Source organism: Pseudorca crassidens, chromosome 9 (assembly GCF_039906515.1).
Source record: "Pseudorca crassidens isolate mPseCra1 chromosome 9, mPseCra1.hap1, whole genome shotgun sequence".
In the NCBI taxonomy this organism is placed as follows: Eukaryota; Metazoa; Chordata; class Mammalia; order Artiodactyla; family Delphinidae; genus Pseudorca; species Pseudorca crassidens.
This window is the reverse complement of record NC_090304.1, coordinates 14,286,726-14,311,063: the sequence shown is the minus strand read 5'-3', so window position 1 is coordinate 14,311,063 and position 24,338 is coordinate 14,286,726. Positions and strand designations below refer to the sequence as shown.

The 24,338-nt window shown below is 42.5% G+C and overlaps 1 long non-coding RNA gene across 2 annotated transcripts in view; it reads right to left on the bottom strand.

Annotated features, from left to right (window-relative positions):
- Positions 1-24,338, bottom strand: part of LOC137230246 (uncharacterized) — a 123,202-nt gene that overhangs the window by 35,056 nt on the left and 63,808 nt on the right. For both annotated transcript variants that reach the window (XR_010946052.1, XR_010946053.1), the window contains one exon: positions 23,223-23,338. This is a non-coding gene — a long non-coding RNA (uncharacterized lncRNA). The remainder of the gene's footprint in view (positions 1-23,222; positions 23,339-24,338) is intronic.

Genomic DNA, 24,338 nt, shown 5'->3' with positions numbered 1-24,338 from the left:
AGGGAACACCAAGTGCAAAGGTCTGGTGGTGAGAGCACACATGGAAAGTTCAAGGAACAACAGGCAGCCAGGATGGCTGGAGGAGACCTTATAGCTGCAGAGAAGATGGAGATTAGGGCAGAGTGTTGAAGACAGGGCAGATGCCTAGGACTGGTAGGTACAGTACTTTGGCTTTTACTCTGAAGGAGATGGGGAGCCACTGAAGGGTTTTGAACAGGAAAGTAACGTATTCTAATGTACATTTTAAAGTCTCATTTGAGCTGCTATGCTTAAGTGAGGGCAGAAGAGGGACACCAGTTAGGAGGCTATAGCAAAAATCCAGGTGAGACTTCTAGTTTCTGGTCCAGCTGTAAGGAGCTTGGGAGTTATCGCTTTGTCCTAACAACAAGTAAAAGGCTGAAAAACTGAAAAAACAGTTTAGATTCATCAGAGAAGTGAGGTCTCAAGGCAAACTGCTGCCCCCACAAATGTGGACAGCCCCCCAGGCCAATACATAGAATCACCACTTAGAGCAGAGACCACGAGCAGAAACATCTGTGGGAAGCAGTGCCCGGGCAGGAAAACCTGAACTGCAATTGACAAACTTCCTGAGGCTCAGTGTGCACAAGTCTGAGAGTTAAAAACTCCAGAAGGGCTTCCCTGGTGGTGCAGTGGTTAAGAATCTGCCTGCCAATGCAGGGGACACGGGTTTGAGCCCTGGTCCGGGAAGATCCCACATGCCACGGAGCAAATAAGCCCGTGCACCACAACTACTGAAGCCGGCGCACCTAGAGCCTGTGCTCCGCAACAAGAGAAGCCACTGCGATGAGAGGTCTGTGCACCGCAACGAAGAGGAACCTCCGCTCGCCGCAACTGGAGAAAGCCCGCGCGCAGCAACGAAGCCCCAACGCAGCCAAAAATAAAAATAAATAAAATAAATTTATAAAAAAAGAAAGGAAAAAAAAACAAACTCCAGAAGACCCAGTCTGGAGAGGTGCCCGCACTTCTGTGAGTTTTACCTCCAGGGACTCAACCGTGTTCTCATGGTGAATATTGGAGAAAAACCCCTCCAGCTTCTGGCTTGGGTAAAAGAAAAGGAACCATTCTGAAATACACCAGAGCATTCCGTTCTTCTTAACAAGGCTTGCCCTCAAGAGAAACTATTTTACAAGAGTCTAAACTATTGGGCAGTTTCCAGAGCATAATCCTCATGGAGAAAGGGAGATACCCAGCTCCAGCCCTCTCTCCTCATCCTCTCCCATCTAAGCTGGGGGTGGGGTATGGGGGGAGAGGCTGAGAAGCACTTGTGAAATTCACAGTCCAGGGGTACAGACTCACTGTAAGACTGCAACCTCATCAAGGGACTACAGAATGCTTTCTTCCCCCAATACCTTACCCTACATTACTAAAGGCCTATTTACTGCAGTTCCTTTTACCCAGTATAGCATGTCCTCCTAATAAGAAAAAATTATAAGGCATATCAAAAGGCAAAACAACACTTGTCTTGAAGAGTCAGAACACACATCAAAACCAGACTCAGAGATGGCAGAGATGATGGAATTATCACACTGGGAATTCAAGACAACTATGATTAATATGCTATGGATTCTAATGGATGAAGTAGACAGTATGCAAGAACAGATGGGTAATGTAAACAGAGAGATGGGAGTTATAAGAATGAATCAAGGGACTTCCCCGGTGGTGCAGTGGTTTAGAATCTGCCTGCCAGTGCAGGGGACATGGATTCGATCCCTGGTCCAGGAAGATCTCACGTGCCACGGAGCAACTAAGCCCATGTGCCACAGCTACTGAGCCCACATACCACAACTACTGAAGCCCACAAGCCTAGAGCCCATGCTCCCCAACAAGAGGAGCCACCTCAATGAGAAGCCCACACACAGCAAAGAGTAGCCCCATCTCACCACAACTAGAGAAAGCCCACGCACAGCAATAAACACCCAATGCAGCCAAAAATAAATAAATAAATAAAAAGAATGACTCAAAAAGAAATGCCAGAGATCAAAAACACAGTAACAGAAATGAAGAATGCCATTGATGGGCTCATTAATAGACTGCACATGGCTGAGGAAAGAGTCACTGAGCCTGTGGCTATCTCAATAGAAACTTCCAAAATTGAAAAGTAAAGAGATAAAAGACTGAGAAAAAAAAAAAACAGAACAGAATACCCAAGAATACCAAGAACTGTGGGACAACTACAAACGGTATAACATACACTTAATGGGAATACCAGAAGGAGAAAAAAAGAGAGAAGAAACAGAAAAAATATCTGAAGCAAAAATGACCGAGAAATTCCCCGAATTAATGTCAGACACCAAACCACAGATCCAAGAAGTTCAGAGGACACCAAGCAGGATAAATGTGCCCCACCTCCAAAAAAAAACTATGCCTAGACATATATTCAAAATGCAGAAAATCAAAGATAAAGGAAAAAATCTTAAAAGAAGCCAGAAGAAAAAATTACCTTATCATAGAGGAGCAAAGATAAGAAATACATCTGACTTCTCTTAAGAAACCATACAAGTAAGTAGAGAGCAGGGTGAAATATTTAAAGGGCTGGGAGAAAAAAACCACCAACACCGAATTCTGTCCCCTGTGAAATTAGCCTTCAAAAGTAAAGAAGAAATAAAGACTTTCTCAGACAAACAAAAAATGAGGGAGTTTGTTGCTAGCAGACTTGCCTTGAAAGAAATGCTAAAAGTTCTTTAGAAAGAAGGAAAATTATATAGGTCAAAAACTTTCATTTACATAAAGAAAGGAAGAGCAATGGAGAAGGAAGAAGTGAAGGTATAATAAAAACTTTTACTTTTATTATTCTTAATTGAGCTAACAGAGAACTGTTCAAAATAATAATAGTAACCATGTATTCAATATGTGTGTGTGTCTGTGTGTGTGTGCACATGCTTACTTATAAGTGAAAGGAATGACAGCAATGATACAAGGGACAGGAAGGAGGAAATAGGATTATTTTGTTATTATAAGGTACTTGCACTACCAATGAAGTAGTATAGTGTTATTTGAAAGTGGAATTGGATGAGCTGTAAATATATATTGCAAACTCTGGTGTAATGACTAAAAAGAATAAAAAAGGAATCATAACTGATATGTTAAGAAAGGAGAGAAAGTGGAATCACATAAAATGATCAGTTAAAACCACAAAAGGAAGAAAAGGAGTAGAAGATAAAAACGGGAATAAAGAACAAGGGCAATGCATAGCAAACGGTAACAAATATGGTAGCTATTAATCCGACTATACCAATAATCACTTTAGAATTTAAACATCAGTGGTCTAAATAAACCAATTAAAGAACAGAGATTGTCAGAGTGGATCAAAAAAACAAGAGCCAACTCCAGGTTGTCTACAAGAAACCTACTTTAAATAGAAAGACAAACATAGAGTAAAGTAAATGGATGGAGCAAGATATACCATGTTAACACTAATCAAAAGAAAGCAGGAGTAGCTGTATTAATTCAGACAGAAAAGACTTCAGAGCAAGGAAAGTTATCAGAGATAAAGAGGAGTATTACATAATGATAAAGAGGTCAATTCTCCAGGAAGACATATCAATCCTTAATGTATAGGCTCCTAACAACAGAGTGTCAAAACATGAGAAGCAGAAAGTGACAGAACTGCAAGGAGAAAAAGATGAACCCACTATTGCAGTTGGAGACTCCAACACCCCTCTATCAGAAAGAAACAGATCCAGCAGGTAGAGAATCAGTAAGGACACAGTTGAATTCAATAGGACCACCAATCAACCAGATATAATTTATGTCTACAGACTGCTTCACCCAACAACAGCAGAATGCATATTCTTCTCAAGTCCACATGGAACATTCACCAAGATGGACCACATTCTGGGCCATAAAACACACATTAAATTTAAAAGAATAGAAATCATGCAATGTCTGCTCTTAGACCACAACAGAATTAAACTAGAAATCAATAACAGAAAGATAACTGGACAAGCCCCAAATACTTGGAGATTAAACAACACACTTCTAAATAACACAAAGTCAAAGGAGAAATTTCAAGAAAAAATTTTAAATATTTTACTAAATGAAAATGAAAACACAACTTATTAGAATGTGTGGGATACAGCAAAAGCAGTCATTAGAAGGAAACTGATAGCATTGAATGTGTATATTACAAAAAGAAAAATCTAAAAGTCAGTCATCTGAACATTCACCTTAGGAAACTAGAAAGAGAAGAGAAATTAAATCCAAAGTAAGCAGAAGAAAAAAAAACTATAAAAATTAGAGCAGAAATCAATGCAATTGAAATAGGTAATCAATAGAAAAAAAACCCAACAAAACCAAAAGTTGGTTCTTTGAAAAGATACATAAAATTGATAAGCCTTTACTGGGCTAAGTAAAAAAGAAAGAGGACATAAATTACTAATGTCAGAAATGAAAGAGGGCTTCCCTGGTGGCACAGTGGTTAAGAATCTGCCTGCCAAGGCAGGGGACACAGGTTCGATCCCTGGTCCAGGAAGATCCCACATGCTACAGAGCAACTAAGCCCATGCTCCACAACTACTGAGCCTGTGCTCTAGAGCCCACGAGCCACAACTACTGAGCCTGCATGCCACAACTACTGAAGCCTGCGTGCCTAGAGCCCGTGCTCCACAACAAGAGAAGCTACTGCAATGAGAAGCCCATGCACCGCAACAAAGAGTAGCCCCCTCTCGCTGCAACTAGAGAAAGCCCGTGTGCAGTAACAAAGAGCCAACGCAGCGAAAGATAAAAAATAATTAATTAATTTTTTTAAAAAAGTAAAGAAAGAGACAACATTACTACAGATCCCATGGACATTAAGAGAATAATCAAGGAATAGCATGAATGACTCTATGCCCACAAATTTGATAACCTAGATGAAATGACCCAGTTATTTAAAAGACACAGTCTGCCAAAAGTCATACAAGGAGAAATAGACGATCTGAATAGGCCTATGTAAATTAGAGAAATTGAATCAATAATTAATAATCCTCCAAAACAGAAAGCACTAGGCCCAGATGGGTTCACTGGTGAATTCTACTAAAAATTTAAGGAAGAAATTATACTAATTCTGTACAGTCTCTTTCAGAGTATAGAAGCAGAGGGAGTACTTCCTAACTCATTCTTTGAGGCTAGCATTACCAGTACCCTAATATCAAAACCAGACAAAGACGTTATAAGAAAACTACAGACCAGTATCTCTCACGAACATAGGTGCAAAAATCCTCAACAAAGTATTAGCAAAGCTAATCCAACAATGTATAGAAAGAATTATACACCATGACCAAATGGGATTCACCCCAAGTTTGGGAGGCTGGTTCAACATTTGAAAATCAATTAATGTAATCCATCACATCAAGCCAAAGAAGAAAAATCACATAACCATACCAACAGATGAGGAAAAAGCATTTGACACAATGAAACACTCATTCATGATAAAACTCTCAGCAAACTAGAAATAGAGGGGAATTTCCCCAATTTGGTAAAGAACATCTGCAAAAAATTACAGTTAATATTATACATAAACGGTAAGAAACTGGAAGCTTTCCCACTAAGATCAGGAACAAGGCAAGGATACCCCTTCTCACCATTCCTTCTCAACATCATCTTGGAAGTCCTAACTAATGCAATAAGACAAGAAAAGGAAATAAAAGGTACACAGATTGGGAAGGAAGAAATAAAACTCTCTTTGTTCATATATGACATGATTGTCTATAAAGAGAATTGGAAAGATTCAACCAAAAAACTCCTGGAACTAATAAGGGATTATAGCAAGTTTGCAGGATACAAGGTTAATATACAAAAGTCAATCACTTTCCAATATACTAGCAATGAACAAGCAGAATTTCAAATTAAAAATACAATACCATTGGGACTTCCCTGGTGGCACAGTGGTTAAGAATCCACCTGCCAATGCAGGGGACATGGGTTCGAGCCCTGGTCCGGGAAGATCCCACATGCCACGGAGCAACTAAGCCCGTGCGCCACAACTACTGAGCCTGCGCTCTAGAGCACATGAGCCACAACTACTGAGCCCACGTGTCACACCTACTGAAGCCAGCATGCCTAGAGCCATGCTCCACAACAAGAGAAGCCACCACAATGAGAAGCCCGCGCACTGCAACAAAAAGTAGCCCCTGCTCACCGCAACTAGAGAAAGCCCGTGTGCGGCAACGAAGACCCAACGCAGCCAAAAATAAATAAATAAGAAAAGAAATGCAAATTAAAACAATAATAAGATTCCACTGCACATCTATTAGAATGGCCAAAACCCAGAATACTGACAACAGCAAATGCTGCTGAGGATGTGGAGCAACTGGAACTCCCATTCATTGCTGGTGGGAATGCAAAATGGTTCAGCCACTCTGGAAGACAGTTTGACAGTTTCTTAAAAAGCTAAACATACTCTTAACATATGGTCCAACAGTCATGGTCCTTGGTATTTACCCAAAGGAGTTGAAAACATTCACACAAAAGCCTGCATACAGGTGTTTAGAGCAGCTTTATCCAAAATTGCCAAAACTTGGAAACAACCAAGATGCTCTTCAGTAGGTGAGTGGATGAACTGTGATACATTCAGACAATGGAATATTATTTAGCACTAAAAAGAAATGATCTATCAAGCCATGAAAAGACATGGAGGAACTTTAAGTGCATATTACTAAGTGAGAGAAGCCAATTTGAAAAGGCTACATACTGTATGAATCCAACTATATGACATTCTGGAAAAGGCAAAACTATGGAGAAAACAAAATGATCAGTGACTGCCAGGAGTTGGAGGAGGAAGGGATGAATAGGCAGAGCACAGAGGATTTTTTTAGGGCAGTGAAATTATTCTGTATGATATTTTAATGGCATACATGTCATTATACATTTGTCAAAATCCACAGAACATACACCACGAAGAGTGAACTCTAATATAGACTATGGATTTGGGGTGATAATGATGTATCAGTGTAGGTTCACTGATTGTCACAAATGTACCTGTCTGGTGAGGGATGTTAATAATGTGGGAGGCTGGGGCAGGCAGAGGGTATAGGGGACACCTCTGAACCTTCCACTCAATTTTGCTGTGAATGTAAAAATGCTCTAAAAAATCAAGTCTATTTTTTTTTTTAATTCAGGTAAGAATCAAGGGTGGTTTGGCAAAAGTAGTAGCTGTGGAGGTACGGAGAAGCAGTTGGATTATGGATTTATCTTGAAAGAAGAGCCAACAGAATTGCCAGTGGATCGGTTGTGGAGTATGAGGGCAAGTGAAGATTCAGCCTATAGCCTAGACAAGACGACATATGACAATGACTTCACACAGTGCCAAGCACATATTAAATATTTAGCAAATACCAAAATCCCATAAAATTTCAGAAGAGATGATGGTCCTCAGCAAGGTAATATCTTAGTTAGATAATTTGTGGAGGTGGGGTTCGGGACACACAAGGAAATTGAAAGAAGAGGATGGCTAAGCTCTAGTCAACTCTAATAACTCCTCTTTTGTATATAAGCAATATTTTTTTTGTCGTCAGTAGCTCAGTTCTGGAAATAGGAGATAATAGAGTAGGAACAGAGAAAAACAAGAATGATTCACCCCAGGACCAGTACATAGTAATAACTCCAAAATAAATAAGTAACAGGGACATAATGTACATTACAGCACAGGAAACATAGTCAATAATATTGTAATAACTTTGTATGGTGCGAATCTATAAAAATATCAAATCACTATGTTGTACACCTGAAACTAATATAATATTGTAAGACAACTACACTTCAGTTTAAAAAAAGAAAGAAAAATAATGCCAGCCTTTAAAAAATGATAATAACTCCAGAGGTAACACTTATTAGTAATCACAGTGGCAATATTAGCTAGACAGGTGGAATGTTAGTTTTTGAAGGCCTGTGCTAAGCCACCCTCTTCATTGCAGTGCTTTTAGCATGAGGTAAATGAGGAGTCATTTGTGTTAAGGTGTGGAAAAAAAAAGCAAAAGGATTAGTTCTTTAAACACTGATTGTCAATTCCCAAAGGATACACTCTACTTTAGTTGGAACATTCCTATCATTTGTTGAGCCCTTACTATACATTAGGCACATGTATTTCTCTAGTGTTGAAATCAGCCTAGCTGATTTCAAGGTAGATATTATTGTGTCCATTTTACAGATGGGAAAAGTAAGGCTCATATAAGGGGATCACTAGCTAAAGAGCCGTGAACCTGGGTTCAAACCCAAGCCTATGCATCTCCAAAGCTCATGCACATACCACACTGCCTCACTTTTGTTTTGTTAACAATAACCAACCTTCACTGAGCACTTACCTCAGGCCAGGCCCTGGTGTTTTACAATTATTAATATGAACTACTATTATCCCCATTTTACAGATGGAGAAACTGAGGCCTAGAGAAGTTAAGCTTACTGTAGACATTTCAGCTGGTAAGTCAGGACCCAGGCACTGTAGTTCTAGATTGTAGGGTCCATACTCTTATGGTTTTTTTGTTTGTTTTTTGTTTTGTTTTGTTTTGTTTTGCAGTACGCGGGCCTCTCACTGTTGTGGCCTCTCCCGTTGCGGAGCACAGGCTCCGGACGCGCAGGCTCAGCGGCCATGGCTCACGGGCCCAGCCGCTCCGCGGCACGTGGGATCTTCCCGGACCGGGGCACGAACCCGTGTCCCCTGCATTGGCAGGCGGACTCTCAACCACTGCGCCACCAGGGAAGCCCCTACTCTTACAGTTTTTTTTTAAAGTGCTTTTAAGAAATATAATAGTAATGTATACTCATGGTAACAATTTTAGAAAATTCAACAAAAAAATGAAAAAATCACCTATAATCCTACCATTCGGAGATAACCATGGTTATCATTTGGGTGGATAACATTTTAATCTTTTTCCTACACACACACAAACATTTTTTTAAAAAAATAAGATCATATTATATTTGTTTTAATCTATCCTTCATTTATTCACTTAATAATATGTTGTCGACATCTTTCTGTTTTAAATGTTTTCTACAATGGGGCTTTTTTTACTCTCTCGGGTCATGCACCTATTTAAGAATCCATAAGAATTCTCCCTTTCACCCAAAATGTGCACACACACACACACACACACACACACACACACACACACAATTTTGCATATAATTTCAGACTCCCTGAACCATGGATCCTGGAACCTCCAGTTCTACAATATTATTTCTTTTTTTTTATTGAAGTATAGTTGATTTATAATGTCGTGTTAATTTCTGCTGTACAGCAAAATGACTCAGTTATACATATATATATATGTATACATTCTTTTTAATATTCTTTTCCATTATGGTTTATCCCAGGATACCACATTATTTCTAATGCCTGAACAATATTCCATGATGGACGGATGCCTTATAAGTTACTAAACCAACCTAAGTCAGTCCCCTATGACTGGACATTTAGATTATTTCCAATTTTCCACTATTCTAAACAATATTGCAATGTCTGTTCCTATGGATAAATCTTTGAGTATAGCCCTAGTTATTGCCTTGGGATCAATTCCAAGAGTACGATCACTTTTAAGGCTTTTGATAGTACTTCCAAATTGCCCTCCAGAAAGGTTGTATCTATTTACACTCCCGCCAGCAGCTTCTAAGAGGGCCCATTTTCCCCACATCATTGCTCACATCTGGTCTTATAAAACACTATATTCTGTACCTTTTTAACCCTGGCTCAGAACTTTTCTTTCTCCTCTTGCTGTCTTGAAAGCAGCAATTTCTGGCTCAAGGAACTGGAAACAGCAGTCTTTGGGGAAGACTCCAGGTTGGGAATTGCTGTCTTTCCCTGCTTCAACAAAACCACAAAGGCTGTGGTTTCCTAGATTTAGCAGAAGACCCTTCTTTTCTTTGATAGAAAAAGCGTCACTGGGTGAGAAGAAACAAACAGGCTAACCTTTTTTTTTTTTAAATCTTGGTTGATTTTTAAACATTTATATTATGAAATGTTTGTCCCCAAGGGAACCAGGAGGGCTCCTTTTAGTAGATCTTAAAATTCATAGACAAGTAATTCTCCTTCTCTCCCACTTTAGACAGCCAAATCTGGCTTCTGATGTATAAAATTTACTAGAAAAAAAAACAAAAAAAACTTAAGTTTGGCTCAAGAACTCCACAAGAATGGTTATAATGAGAAATCTCTTGCATATAGTAGGCACTCAATAAATATTTGTTGAATCGCACCAGAAGACTGAGACACGCACCCTGGAGTAATAGGGAATTTCGTGTACGTGTTTAACTACTAAAGCTTTCATTAACTGTGGCAGTGTTAAATACAGCCGGTACTAATGAGGGGGAGTGGTGACCTGAATACACCAAAACAGAGGGAAATCCCAGATCAACTCTATTTAGTCTTGAAATACAGTCCATCATTTTTTTTTTCCTCTAACAAATGTACCTTTCCAATTCTGTTTGGCTCAGGCGAATATTACAATAAGCTTATCCTCCATTAGCCCACAGAGAGACCATGCTGGGACAGGCAGTCGTCAGGCTAGATTTAAGTACTGCAAAAAAATTTTCACATATTAGATGATATAAAGGAATTATTGTTAATTGTTTTAACTATGATATCAATATTATTTTAGCTATGGAGGGATATGTTCCTTTTTTAAAAAAGATGCACCCTGGAATTGACAAATAAATAAGTTACCAAAGACCATCTGCAAAAGGGATAATAAAGATTTGACTATATTATAACAATAACTACTGTTTACTGGAAGTTTTTTGTGGAAGCCAGTTCACTTACATTAACTTGAATCCTTATAATAAACCTCTGCAAGGCAGGTATCATTATCCCCATTTTACAGGGGAATAAACTGAGGCTCAGAAGCAGTAGTGGCTATCCAAAGTTTCTGCCCTGATTCTGCTTCAGGGAACTCCCCTCCCTCACTGATGAAACTGACAGCCAATGTACCCTGCCCTCCTGCCCAGAGGTACGGGACACAGGGCTCTGCTGTAATTCTCGGTCTGCATGGAGTAATGCTCAGGCCAGCGCTGCTGGACACTCTGAAGAGGTCAGCCATTGGCCCTTTCTGAGGTCAGGGGCTGGGGCTTTTCTGTCCATTCTGTGACCCTTCCCTGCTCATGGCAGCCCGAGTTGGTTTCTATCGTACACAACTAAAGGATGATGACTATCAGAGAAATGTTATCTGACTCGCCCCAGACTGCCCAGCTAGGAAGTGGCAAAGCAAGGATTTGAACCCAGGGCTGTCTGATGTCAAAGCCTCATGCCACTTCTCAAATGGCATGCATAAGGGGTCAAGTTCATGTGCCTTCCAAGTCCCAACTTTCACTTTCCCTGCCATCTTCTGCTCCCCTGTAAAATTCTTACACACTTACTTCCAGGTCTCTCTACCTACAGGGTGTGGGAATACATCACTGCACTAATGTAACTACACCTCCACATGGGGAACCCAGTGTTTAATTCAGTGATTAATCCATATTCCCCTAGACTAAAAAGCTGTTACTGGTACTCACAGCACTCTTTGTAACTAGAACAGCACTGAAGGGGAGGCATGAATGGGTTGTCTGGTCCAAGCTCCTGCCTCAAAGAAATGCTGCCTAAAATCAACAGCATTCAGTCACGTGACAGGAGTCACTTTTGCCATCACAATTATCACAAGTCAACCTTAAGTAGCACCATGTGCTATTCTAATACAGAATGTGCAAGCCCTGAAAAGACAGCCTAGAAGAGAGTGCCTCAGGGCCTGAGGGTAGTGGGAAGACTGCAGCCTCTGCAGTCAGAGATTCGCATCTTGTACCAGGTGTGTGACCTTGGACTTACCTTCCCTGAGCCTCAGTTTCCTCATCTATAAAATGGGGATAATAATAATAGTGCCAGCCTCACAGGTTCTTGAGATGCTGTATCAGATGACAAAGTTAAACTGCCTGATACACTGTAGGAGCCAACAATGTCAGTGCTTCCCTTCCTAAAGAATTTAGGACAGTTGATCTCTTATTCCTATTTTTAAAGATCTCCAAGGAAGGAGAAACCATAGCATCCCTTGGTAGCTAGTGTCTGTGTTTCACAACCCACTTAGATGATGTGTGAATATAGCACAGAGGCCCACATCCAAGGAGGCTGGCGGAGGCTGGGAGGCATGCCAAGCAGCCTGCTGGACCGTTACCATCCTATCCCTTCCCCCTACCATTGCCTCCTAAATATATATATTAGCTTAGCCATCCTTCATAGGCAGACCTCCTTCTGGAAACCTCTCTGATAATCCCCTGGTCTGAAATGTTTTTGGTCTTCTAACTGCTATAACACCTGATGGCTGTAAATTCTTCAGGCATTTACCAAAAACAGGCTGGTACTATAACTAACTAATTCCTTCATTGGTTAATTCAATAAATATATTGAATGCCTTCTACACTGCCAGACAGTGTCCTAGGCACTGGGCACACAGAAATAAACAAAACAAATGTGGTCCCTGCTTTCGTGAAGCTCACATTCTAGAAGAAGGCAGGGGGACAGAAAATAAATGTAGAGTGTATCAGTTGATCAAAAGTGCAATGGAGGGAATTCCCTGGCTGTCCAGTGGTTAGGACTCTGCGCTTCCACTGCAGGGGGTACATGGTTCGATCCCTGGCGGGGGAACTAAGATCCCGCATGCCACATGGTGTGCCAAAAAGAAAAAAAAAAAAGTGCAGTGGAGAAAATTAGAACAGAGTTGGGGTGTAGCTATTCTAAACAGGAGGAATGCCAACACCTGAGACCTGCCTGCCTCACACCAGCTCCCTCTCATTCCCTGTGCCCCATGCAGCCTTTCTCTCAGCTTGTCCAATTCACCACATTCCTTCCAGCCCCAGGACCTTTGCACGATCCTTTTGTCTGGAACACTTGTCTCTCCTTACCTCCTCCTAGTTAACTCCCTGTTTTTGATGAAGTGACTCACTGGAAGGAAGTGAGGGGACTACTTATATGTTCTTGGCTTCTCTGGGAAACTAGAAGCTCCTGGAGAGTAAGAGGAGGCAGTGGAGAGCAGTGGTTAGAGAGACACTTCTGGAGTCGGGCTAACCTGCTTCAAATCCGGGCCACCCACCACACCCTAGTTGTGTGACAAGTTCCTAACTTCCCCAAGTCTCAGTCTCTTCTGGAAAATTGCAAAAGAACAATATTTATCTCATAGGAATATTGTGGAGATTCAGTGACAGCATGAACATACAATGTTGGGCACCAAAGGCAGATTTACCCTGAAGCTAATGGAACTTCAGGAGCTCCCCTCAGCAATGCGTTTACGTGGTCACCTGCTTCTGTAAAATATGTTAACAACCATCAGTTAAGACTGCTGTCTCTTCCCACTTTGACTCCCTTCTGTCATACTTCTCTTCCTGTCAAATGGCCCCGGAGAGGACACAGTCCTTTTGTCTTCACAGTTTCGATGGAGAACTCAACCACTGCGCCCCAAGAGGACAGGAGATTGCCCTTCCCGGAAAGTGACTGGGTTCACCATCTGAGGATCCCTCCAGAGAGCTAAGGGCTCTGGGCAGGTGTCCCCCACACCTGGAGGAGGAGGAGGCTTTGGGGAGCAGGACAACACACCTCCCAAGGGATCTCCAGCTCCAAGGCTCTGTACTCAGAGCTCAGGGCACTCTGGGATCTTCCTGAGTCATCACTGAGAGCCAGCCCCAGGGTCAGGCAGTTCTTATATTTAAGCTGAAAAGCTCTTGAAATCTACAACCAGCTTGGGAATGAGTTGTTTCCTCCTCCTAAGGGTTGAAAACAGCTCATGACCATCTTCCAAAGGAAAACCTTCTCCCTACTTAAAAGCAGTTATAAAATCACATCTCAGCCTTTTATTTCCCAGTGAAATGATGCCAATTACTAATACCAAAGGGAATGAACGTGACTCATTGATGTTCTCAGTTCTGACAGCTGATTGCCATAAATTCCCGGGTCCCTAGAGTTCACTCCACCTTCTCCTTTCTGACTGGTCTCCACAGTCATCACCCAGAAAGTTACCCTTTCTTCTTGCTTTTCTCCAGGAGACTTCTGGAAGGACCCCTTAACGCCCACTGGTCTATTTACAAGATCTCACTAAGTCCCTTTGCCCATCTCCTGGCCAAACTGAGAAAAGGACTTGATTTCAGTGTCCTTGTATGCATTTGTGCATATACAGGCACGTTTATGTCTAGTATCTATTAAACAGATAATCTTTGTTCATCCTCATCTGCCCCCGGTACTACACACTGTCCACTCCTGCCTTCCCCAGGGCTGTCTCCCAGTCATAAATTCGGTGGGTTCATCATCATTCAAAGTACACAACAGCGGGCTTCCCTGGTGGTGCAGTGGTTGGGAGTCCGCCTGCCGATGCAGGGCACGCGGGTTCGTGCCCCGGTCCGGGAGGATCCCACGCGCTACGGAGCGGCTGGGCCCGTGAGCCATGGCCGCTGAGCCTGCACGTCCGGAGTCTGTGCTCCGCGGCGGGAGGGGCCGCGGCGGTGAGAGACCCACGTACCGCAAAAAACAAACAAACAAACAAAGTACACAACAGCAACAGACAGAAGCATATTAGCCTGGGATACCTCACTGAAGGGACATTCTGCTCAGAAGGAAATGACCCCTTGATCCCTTGACTCCCAAGAGGCTCAGGCCTCATCCTTCCCTCTGCTTTCCTGCCCATCCCTAAAATGAGAGGAAGACTTTAGACTCACGGGAACACTTGCTTTTTTTGAGGGGAGGAGGGAGAATAAATTTGGTTGACTTTGAAAATTGTCATAATGTACTGAACTCGTGGCCCAACAATGTTAGGACACATGTCACTCTAAAAGTGTGATCGTGCTTTGGTGAGGACGGGGCTGGCTGGGGGGGAATTACCACTTACAGTAATAATTTATTACCACTTACAGTAATAATATTCTCCTAGCTTTCTGAAACAGTCTCAATGGCTGGGCATATCTTTTCTTAATTGAGGCAGTTTGTTAAATGTGGAATTCAATGTGATTGGAATGTATAGCTTCCTGGATACTCTAAAAAAAGAAGGTGAGGGGGGGAGTCCTTTGTCAGACCATGTGCCCTGATTTGGGATTCAGAAAACATGATCCCTGTAACAGGAGAACTCTGTATCCTCAAGTCCGGGAGCTTTTATTGATGGATTCAAGAAGCTGAGGCTAGGGTAGAGGACGTGAAAATACTTTGAAAAAGACCTTTTACGATACAGATGCAAGCGTTTATCATCATCATCATATCATCATTATTAGCAATAATAAGTGGATCGGGGGATCTTTTCAAATGCAAATCTAATCACATTGTGCCTTTCATCCAAGGCCTCCCACTGCTCTTAGGACAGAAGCCAGAGCAGTATCACAGCCCTCCAGGCCCTGCATGGCCTGGTCTCCTGCCCGCCGCACACCCGCTCCCTCTCATTCCCTGTGCCCCCAAGCAGGCCTTCTCTCAGCTTAAATTCACCACACTCCTTCCAGCTCCGGGACCTTTGCATACTCCTTCTATCTAGAACTTTTGTCCCTCCCTCCCTCACCTGATTAACCCTCTCTTGTTGTCCCAATATCAGTGTAAGCACACTTTCTCAAAGAAGCTTTGTCCACCTCTCCTGACTGGGTGAATCCTTCCCTCCTACAATCTCATAGAATCGTGTAAAGCCATCCATATGTTCATTAATTCATACTTATTGAGTGACTACTATGTGTCAGATGGTATTCTGTAGGCTGGAAATGTAGTGGCGAACAAAAGAAGGCCCTGGGTTGCTTCCATTCTAACAGAAGAAGAGACAATAATCAAATAAACACATACATGTGTAATAGAATGCTAGGCAGTGATCAGTGCTATGAGGAAAATTAAGCTGGGTTAGGATTGGTGTGGCATCAGGGGTAGGGGTAATGGTTTCCAAAAGGGTAGCAGAGAAAGCCTTTTTGAGCAGATGACATTTAAACAGAGACCCCAGTGAAATGAGGGAGCAAACCATGCAAAGGTGTGTGGAAAGATGACTCCAGACAGAAGGAACAGCAAGTGCAAAGGCCCTGGGGCAGGAATGAACTTGGTAAGCCCAAAGAACAGCAGAAGGCCAGGGTGGCTACGGTTGAGACAGCAAATTGGGAAAGTACTAAATGAGGCTGGAGGGCATGCAGACAAGTCTTTTGAGGAATTTTGCTCAAAACGAGGAGCAGAGAAATAGGGAAGGAGCCAGGGGAGCACATGAGCTCTGTGGAGGGTGTTTCCGGTTTGTTTTTTATTTGTGTTAAGATGGGAAGTATTACAGCATATTTGTATGCTTGAAAGGAAGGCTCCAGGAGCTAGGGCAACAATGGCGATTCATGAGAGAGGAGATAATTGCAGCCAGTCCTTGAGCAGGTGAGGAAGAATGTGGTCCAGGGCCCAGGTGGAGAGCTTGGCATTACACAGGCACAGGGATGATCTGTAATTTGCAACAGAAGAGAGGACAGAGCAAACATGTATGGATGCTGGAGGTTGGTAAGTTTGTGGTGGGGAATGAGCATTCTGATGGCCTGTTTTCCCCATGAATAGGAAGATGCCAGCAAGAGAAGGGCAGTGAAGCTGGAGAAAAGAGGAGAAGGGACAAAGAGGCATCTTGGAGAGTGGCAGAGTGACTGGGCACTGCAACAGGACCGCTGGGCAGTGCGGAGGCAGTCCACTGATTTGCAGACTTAAATGTAAAATGAAACCTGTCCTGGCTGTTGCGGGTGTTTTCTCCGGCCACGTTCCTGTGCTCTGTTGGGTTTAACCAGGGCGGGGGTTTTGGCAGGTGGAAACAGCAGAGCAAGGATGTTATGGAGCAACCATAATACTAGGCCATGGAGTCCAGGCTGGGTGAGGAGGAAAGGGAGGGCCTGGGTCAGGGCTGCTAAGGACAGTGAAAAAAGTGGTCGAGGCATTGAAGAGCTCAGCAGGATCAGAGAATCGTGGGAATGGGAGTCCCAGGATAACTGAGCTGGGGTGATGTGTGGTGATGATCTGACTACGGTTAGAATGGAAACTCCAGAAGGACTGTGGTTGTGGCCAGGTCTGTGTTTGACTCCGTGGCTGAGGTAGACGACGGGGATCGTGGCACTGAGGCATCAAGAAACAAGAGGCAGGGCTTCCCTGGTGGCGCAGGGGTTGAGAGTCCGCCTGCCGATGCAGGGGACACGGGTTCGTGTCCCGGTCCGGGAAGATCCCACATGCCGCGGAGCGGCTGGGCCCGTGAGCCATGGCCGCTGAGCCTGCACGTCCGGAGCCTGTGCTCCGCAACGGGAGAGGCCACAACAGTGAGAGGCCTGCATACCGCAAAAAAAAAAAGAAAAGAAACGAGAGGCAGGGGGATGCATGGTCGTCTATGTGGATCTTACAGTCACCGTGGACAATGGCAGGAGGAGAGGTGCAGAGGAAGTCAGGGAGCCAGGTGGCCAAACTGTCAATAACCACACGAGCAGGAGGTAGGTAGAGAGAACAAGACATGGTCTCATGACAGGGGCTCATATTTTTCACGTTTATATGATTATTCGATTGATGTCGATTTCACCCTCTACACTGTACTTCCCATTAAGGGGAGGGCTCATGTCTATTTGTGTCCACCATGTTATCTTCAGCTTCTAGCTCAATGCCTGGCACATAATAGGTACTCAGTAAAAACTTCTAGAATAAATGAACAAATACTGTTCTCTGGGATTGGAGAAAGAGAGGATGGGAGGCATTGGTCCAATATAATTTGTTCTTTTCTCTTCCCATTGAAGTCTTCACTGCAGTCCTAATTTTCAGAAATTTCAGTCAATGGTCACTCAACATTTATGAAATCCCTGTTAGGTGCCAGGTGCTGTGCTACGTGCTTCAGAGAAAAAGAAGACGTGATTGCAGCTCTTGGATAGGTTAAAGTATATCCTTCTAGGCAGACTCATGAATAAATAACTTTGATACAATGTGGATAGAGTAATGACAGAGGTCTGAGCAAAATGCTCCAAGAGCCCTGAATCTGACTGCCAGGGGAAGAGGGGACGGCTGTGGGTTCAGATAACATCAAGAGAATGAAGATGGTCAGCAAACAAGACAAATGGAAGTCAGGTGAAGGACCAGTTTTTCCAAAGGTATCAGAGATGGGAAAGGAAAAGCTTGGCAAATTGAGAAGTCTGATGAAGCTAGAAATTAAGCTAAAAATGTCACCTGACCTTTATATTTATGGTCAATTGGTTTGCAGTGAGCGTGCTATAATAATTCAATGGGAAAAGAATAGTCTTTCTAACGAATGGTGCTGGGACAACTGAATATCCACATGGAAAAGGATGTAGTTGGACTCCCACCTCCCACCACATACAAAAAGTAATTCAAATTGGATCAAACACCTAAATGTAAGTGTTAAAACTATGAAACTCTCAGAAGAAAACCTAGGTGTAAATCTTCATGACCTTGGACCGGGCCAGGAAGTCTAAAATCCTAAATAAGAAATTAGCTATGTCACCAAAAGCACAAAACAAAAGAAAAAATAGATAAATTGGACTTCATCAAATTTAAACTTTTATGCTTCAAAGGAAACCATCAAGAAAGTAAACAAACAACCCACAAAATGGGAGAAAGTATTTGCAAATTATATGTCTGATAAGGAACTAGTGTCTAGAATATACAAAGAATATTTACTACTCAATGAGAAGACAAATGACCTAATTTTTAAATGGGCAAAAGATTTAAATAGATATTTCTCCAAAGAATATATACTAACAGGATAGAAAGCCCAGAGATAACAGGATAGAAAGCCCAGAGATAAACCCACACACATATGGTCACCTTATCTTTGATAAAGGAGGCAAGAATATACAGTGGAGAAAAGACAGCCGCTTCAATAAGTGGTGCTGGGAAAACTGGACAGCTACATGTAAAAGTATGAGATTAGAACACTCCCTAACACCATACACAAAAATAAACTCAAAATGGATTAAAGACCTAAATGTAAGGCCAGAAACTATCAAACTCTTAGAGGAAAACATAGGCAGAACACTCTATGACATAAATCACAGCAAGATCCTTTTTGACCCACCTCCCAGAGAAATGGAAATAAAAACAAAAATAAACAAATGGGACCTAATGAAACTTCAAAGCTTTTGCACAGCAAAGGAAACCATAAACAAGACCAAAAGACAACCCTCAGAATGGGAGAAAATATTTGCAAATGAAGCAACTGACAAAGGATTAATCTCCAAAATTTACAAGCAGCTCATGCAGCTCAATAACAAAAAAACAAACAACCCAATCCAGAAATGGGCAGAAGACCTAAACAGACATTTTTCCAAAGAAGATATACAGACTGCCAACAAACACATGAAAGAATGCTCAACATCATTAATCATTAGAGAAATGCAAATCAAAACTACAATGAGATATCATCTCACACCGGTCAGAATGGCCATCATCAAAAAATCTAGAAACAATAAATGCTGGAGAGGGTATGGAGAAAAGGGAACACTCTTGCACTGCTGGTGGGAATGTGAATTGATACAGCCACTATGGAGAACAGTATGGAGGTTCCTTAAAAAACTACAAATAGAACTACCATACGACCCAGCAATCCCACTACTGGGCATATACCCTGAGAAAACCATAATTTAAAAAGAGTCATGTACCAAAATGTTCATTGCAGCTCTATTTACAATAGCCAGGAGATGGAAACAACCTAACTGTCCATCATCAGATGAATGGATAAAGAAGATGTGGCACATATATACAATGGAATATTACTCAGCTATAAAAAGAAATGAAATTGAGTTATTTGTAGTGAGGTGGATGGACCTAGAGTCTGTCATACAGAGTGAAGTAAGTCAGAAGGAGAAAAACAAACACCATATGCTAACACATATATATGGAATTTAAGGAAAAAAAAAAAAGGTCATGAAGAACCTAGGGGTAAGACGGGAATAAAGACACAGACTTACTAGAGAATGGACTTGAGGATATGGGGAGGGGGAAGGGTAAGCTGTGACAAAGTGAGAGAGTGGCATGGACATGTATACACTACCAAACATAAAATAGATAGCTAGTGGGAAGCAGCCGCATAGCACAGGGAGATCAGCTCAGTGCTTTGTGACCACCTAGAGGGGTGGGATAGGGAGGGTGGGAGGGAGGGAGACACAAGAGGGAAGAGATATGGGAACATATATATATGTATAACTGATTCACTTTGTTATAAAGCAGAAACTAACACACCATTGTAAAGCAATTATACTCCAATAAAGATGTTAAAAAAAAAAAAGAATATATACTAATGGCCAGTAAGCACATGAAAAGATGCCCAACATCATTAGTCATTAAACAAATAAATGCAAATCAAAACACAATGATGGGGGCTTCCCTGGTGGCGCAGTGGTTGAGAGTCCGCCTGCCGATGCAGGGGACACGGGTTCGTGCCCCAGTCCGGGAAGATCCCACATGCCGTGAAGCAGCGGGGCCCGTGAGCCATGGCCGATAAGCCTGCACGTCCGGAGCCTGTGGTCCACAACGGGAGAGACCACACCAGTGAGAGGCCCGCGTATTGCCAAAAAAAAAAAAAAAAAACCACGATGGGACTTCGCTGGTGGTGCAGTGGTTAAGACTCTGCACTCCCAGTGCAGGTGGCCTAGGTTCGATCCCTGGTCAGGGAACTAGATCCCACATGCATGCTGCAACTAAGAGTTCTCATGCCACAACTAAGGAGCCCGCCTGCTGCAACTAAGACCCAGTGCAACCAAATTAATTAATTAATTTATTTAAAAAAACCCACAATGAGTTGCCACCTTATACCCACTAGAATGGCTATAATAAAAAAGACAGACGTTAACAAGTGTTGGCGAGGATGTGGAGAAATTGAAACCCTCATACATTGCCGGTAGGAATGTAAAACGGTGTAGGTGTTTTGGAAAATAGTCCCGCAAAAAGTTAAACATTGAGTTACCATATGACCTGGCAATTCCATTCCTATATGAGAAAGAGAACTGAAAACCTATGTCCACACCAAAACTTGTACATGAGTGTTCAAAGCAGCATGAATCACAACAGCCAAAAAGTGAAAACAACTCAAACGCCCATCAATTGATAAATGTATAGACAAAATGTGGTACAGCCATACAACGGATACTCTTTGGCAGCAAGAAGGAACGAAGCACTTATATAAGCCACAACATGGATGAATCCCGAAACATTATGCTAAGTGAGAGAACCAGACACAGAAGGCCACATAGCGTATGATTCCATTTGTACGAAATGCCCAGAATAAATGGGGTGATGAAATACCCCAGAATTAGCTAGTAGTGATGGCTGCACAACTTTGTGAATGTAGGAAAAACCACTGAGTTGTAGGTACAGAGAGGGTAGATTTTATGGTGTGAATTACAGCTCAAGTTTTAAAAATGTCATGTGGTGTCCCTGTAGCATGAAGGCCACGCTAAGGGGTGTGAATTAAATCCTGTGGGCAATGAAGAGTTCCTTAATATTGTGTGTGTGTGTGTGTATGTACCTATGCACACAAATGTTCATTCTTTTTCCACTACAGTTGGAAAATCAGGAAGGTGAAATCAACAAAAAAATCCCACATGGTGCTGTCACCTAGAAGCAATTGGGATGAAAGTTTGTTGTATTTCATTATTGCTCTTATTCGTGTTTGTATCAAGATTATGTTTTATGTACCATTTGGTATGCTGCTTTTTTTGTCAGTTACCATAAACTTATTCTAAGCATTACTTAAAAATAAATTTCTTATCTAATTATAATAGTTGTTTATGGTAGAAAGTTTGGAAAATATAGAAAATTATAAAGAAGAAAATTAAAGTCATCCATAATCCCACCAGTTAGAAGTAATCATTACTAATATTTTAGTGTATCTTATTTTGTCTTATTTTTCTATGAGTAAATGTCTTTTTTTGTGTGTGTGGCCCTGCTGTGTGGCATGCAGGATCCCAGTTCCCTGACCAGGGATCAAGCCCACGCCCCCTGCAGTGGAAGCATGGCATCTTAAACACTGGACCACCAGGGAAGTCCTCTATGAGTAAATGTCATTTTTAATGGCTGTATAATAGGCCATCCAGTATCACAGATTACTTCCATTGTAATATAGTTAGGTTATTTCCCATTTTTCTTTATACAAATAATGATGTAACAAATATCTTTGTGCATGAAACTTTTTCATAGCTGGGGTTATTTCCTTAGCTTCTCAGAAATGGAATCACTGGGTCAAAGACAAGATATTTAAGCTCTTATGTTGTATTCTTATACAGCATTCTAAAATGATTCGACAAATTGCATTTCTGTTAGCAATAAATGAGAGTGCCTGTTTCACAGCATCCTCATCAGCACTGAGGATTACACTTTAAAAAATTCTCCTTGCTGTTTTTATTTTTATTCTAGTAGAGGTTTCATCAGAAAGAAAGTAGCGTACTCAGGTTTGTGTTTTAGATGATAAAGAGGCTGGGCTGAAGAGAGGTGAGAGAGTGCAGACCAATGAGGAAAATATTGCACTAGCGAAAAAAAGAAACAACACAGCCAGGCAGTGAAGGTGGGTGGGTTTAGAAGACTTTTAAGATTAGAAAGACATGTCTAAGAAAGGATGGGTTGGATTTGTGACTGGTGTGAAACTGGCAGGAAAGAAGCAAGAAGTGTCAAGTTTGACTCCAAAGTGGAGGCTGAATGGAGGGTGATAGTATTAGGCAAGACAGGGAAAAGGGAAGGAGCAGGTTTAGAAGGAAAAACAAAGCTTCCTGTTTGCAACACGTTACTTGGGGTGCCTTCCAGGGTTCCAGGTGGAGATGTCAACACACCCGTTAACAACATGAGTCTGGAGCTTGGAGGAGAGAACGACACTGGGATAAAAGCTGGGGAATGTATGTAAGTGGTAATGCGTGAGATCACTGGAGGATGAAGAATAAATTCTAAGGAAAACCAACATTTGCAAGGCAGAAGAGGAGTGAGTGAAGGAGAAAGGCCCGCTTAGGGGCCAGTTGGGGAACCAACAGACGCTGGTGCCAAATACCAGGGGGCTCAAGGGGGAGAATGGCCAACAATGTCAAATGCCTCCAGTGCTACAGGGTCGGAGAATGAAGACTCCCGCAGAGGGTCTTAGAGAGGAGAGGCTGAGGAGGAGGTCCAAGGCAGAGACCCAATCAGGGGCTGCAGAGTTATCTTGCAGGCAGTTTGGGGGTGTTGGGAAGGTGTGAGAGAGGGCTCTAGCCTCAATGGGAAGACATTCTCCTCAAGTTTTCCTCTGTCCTTCCACGGCGGCGAGAGCTAGTCCGTGATCCCACTCTTGACTGCTCACCTGAGGGTACACATGTGATGCAACCGAGGCTGAGGACAAAGCCCGGAGGCCGGCTCTCGGTCCAGCTCTGCTGTCATCTCCGCAGCTGACTTGTGCTCAACCCTTGATCTCCTCACCTGCAACATGAAGGAGTGGGTGAGTAAGGGTGCCTGAAGCAGGCCCCCACTCAGTGTTGGTCCCCACCCACGGATTCACAGGACTGCAGTGAAATGATTTATGAATTGCCAAAGTGCAGGAGTAAGTGGCCTAGATATTTTGTAGGGCTCTCACCTCTAAAATCCTAAAATCCCAGCTCTCTGAAGATAGTCCTAAGAAGGACACTCTAAAGAAGGAAATATAATGGTGCAGCTCAGTCAGGGTTGGATGGAACAGGCATCACTGTTCCGCCCCCTCCCCCTCCCCCAAGCACAAGTGCTTTGATTTGGGGTCTTTGCCCCATGATGCCGCGTTCCCGGCCTCTCTTTATCCCACAGTCTTCTGTGTGTTCTGCGGGTCACGGCCCCCAGCACTGCTGTGTCTGCCCGGCGGCCAGGCTCGATGCCAGGCTCATACACACAGTAGATGAATTCCCATCTTATCCGTGAGGAAACTAACCCATTCCCATCCTTAAACTCCTCGAGGATGGAGATGTGTATCCCCAATATCTAACAAAAGTCCTGGTGGGTGCTCAGGGAATGTGGAGATTTGTTATTTTCCTAACACTGCTTGGCTAATATGCGGCAGAAACTAAATTTGAACCCATAATCCTTTCACTCAACCCATTACTCTCTCTCCCCACGGTCACTACAGAATTGTGGGACATCCATCACCAATAGGGATTTGCAAGCAGGACAACCTCCGGGCCTCACACTCAGGGAGCAGTGCAAGCATGAGCCAGGTCCTACCTCTGGCCATGATTTTCTTCTGTTCACACTGGCTGTTGATGAAGGGGTAAATCTGAACTGTCTATACATGGGATACAGTCTTTAAACTTCATCTTTATTTTTCTCAATATCATGATCGCTCCTAGTTTAAGAAGTCAAATTGTACTAAATACACTTTTAACAAAAAACAGCTCCTTTTAGTCCCAGAGGAAACCACCGTCACTCTTCTGCACATTGCTTTCTGGTATTAACC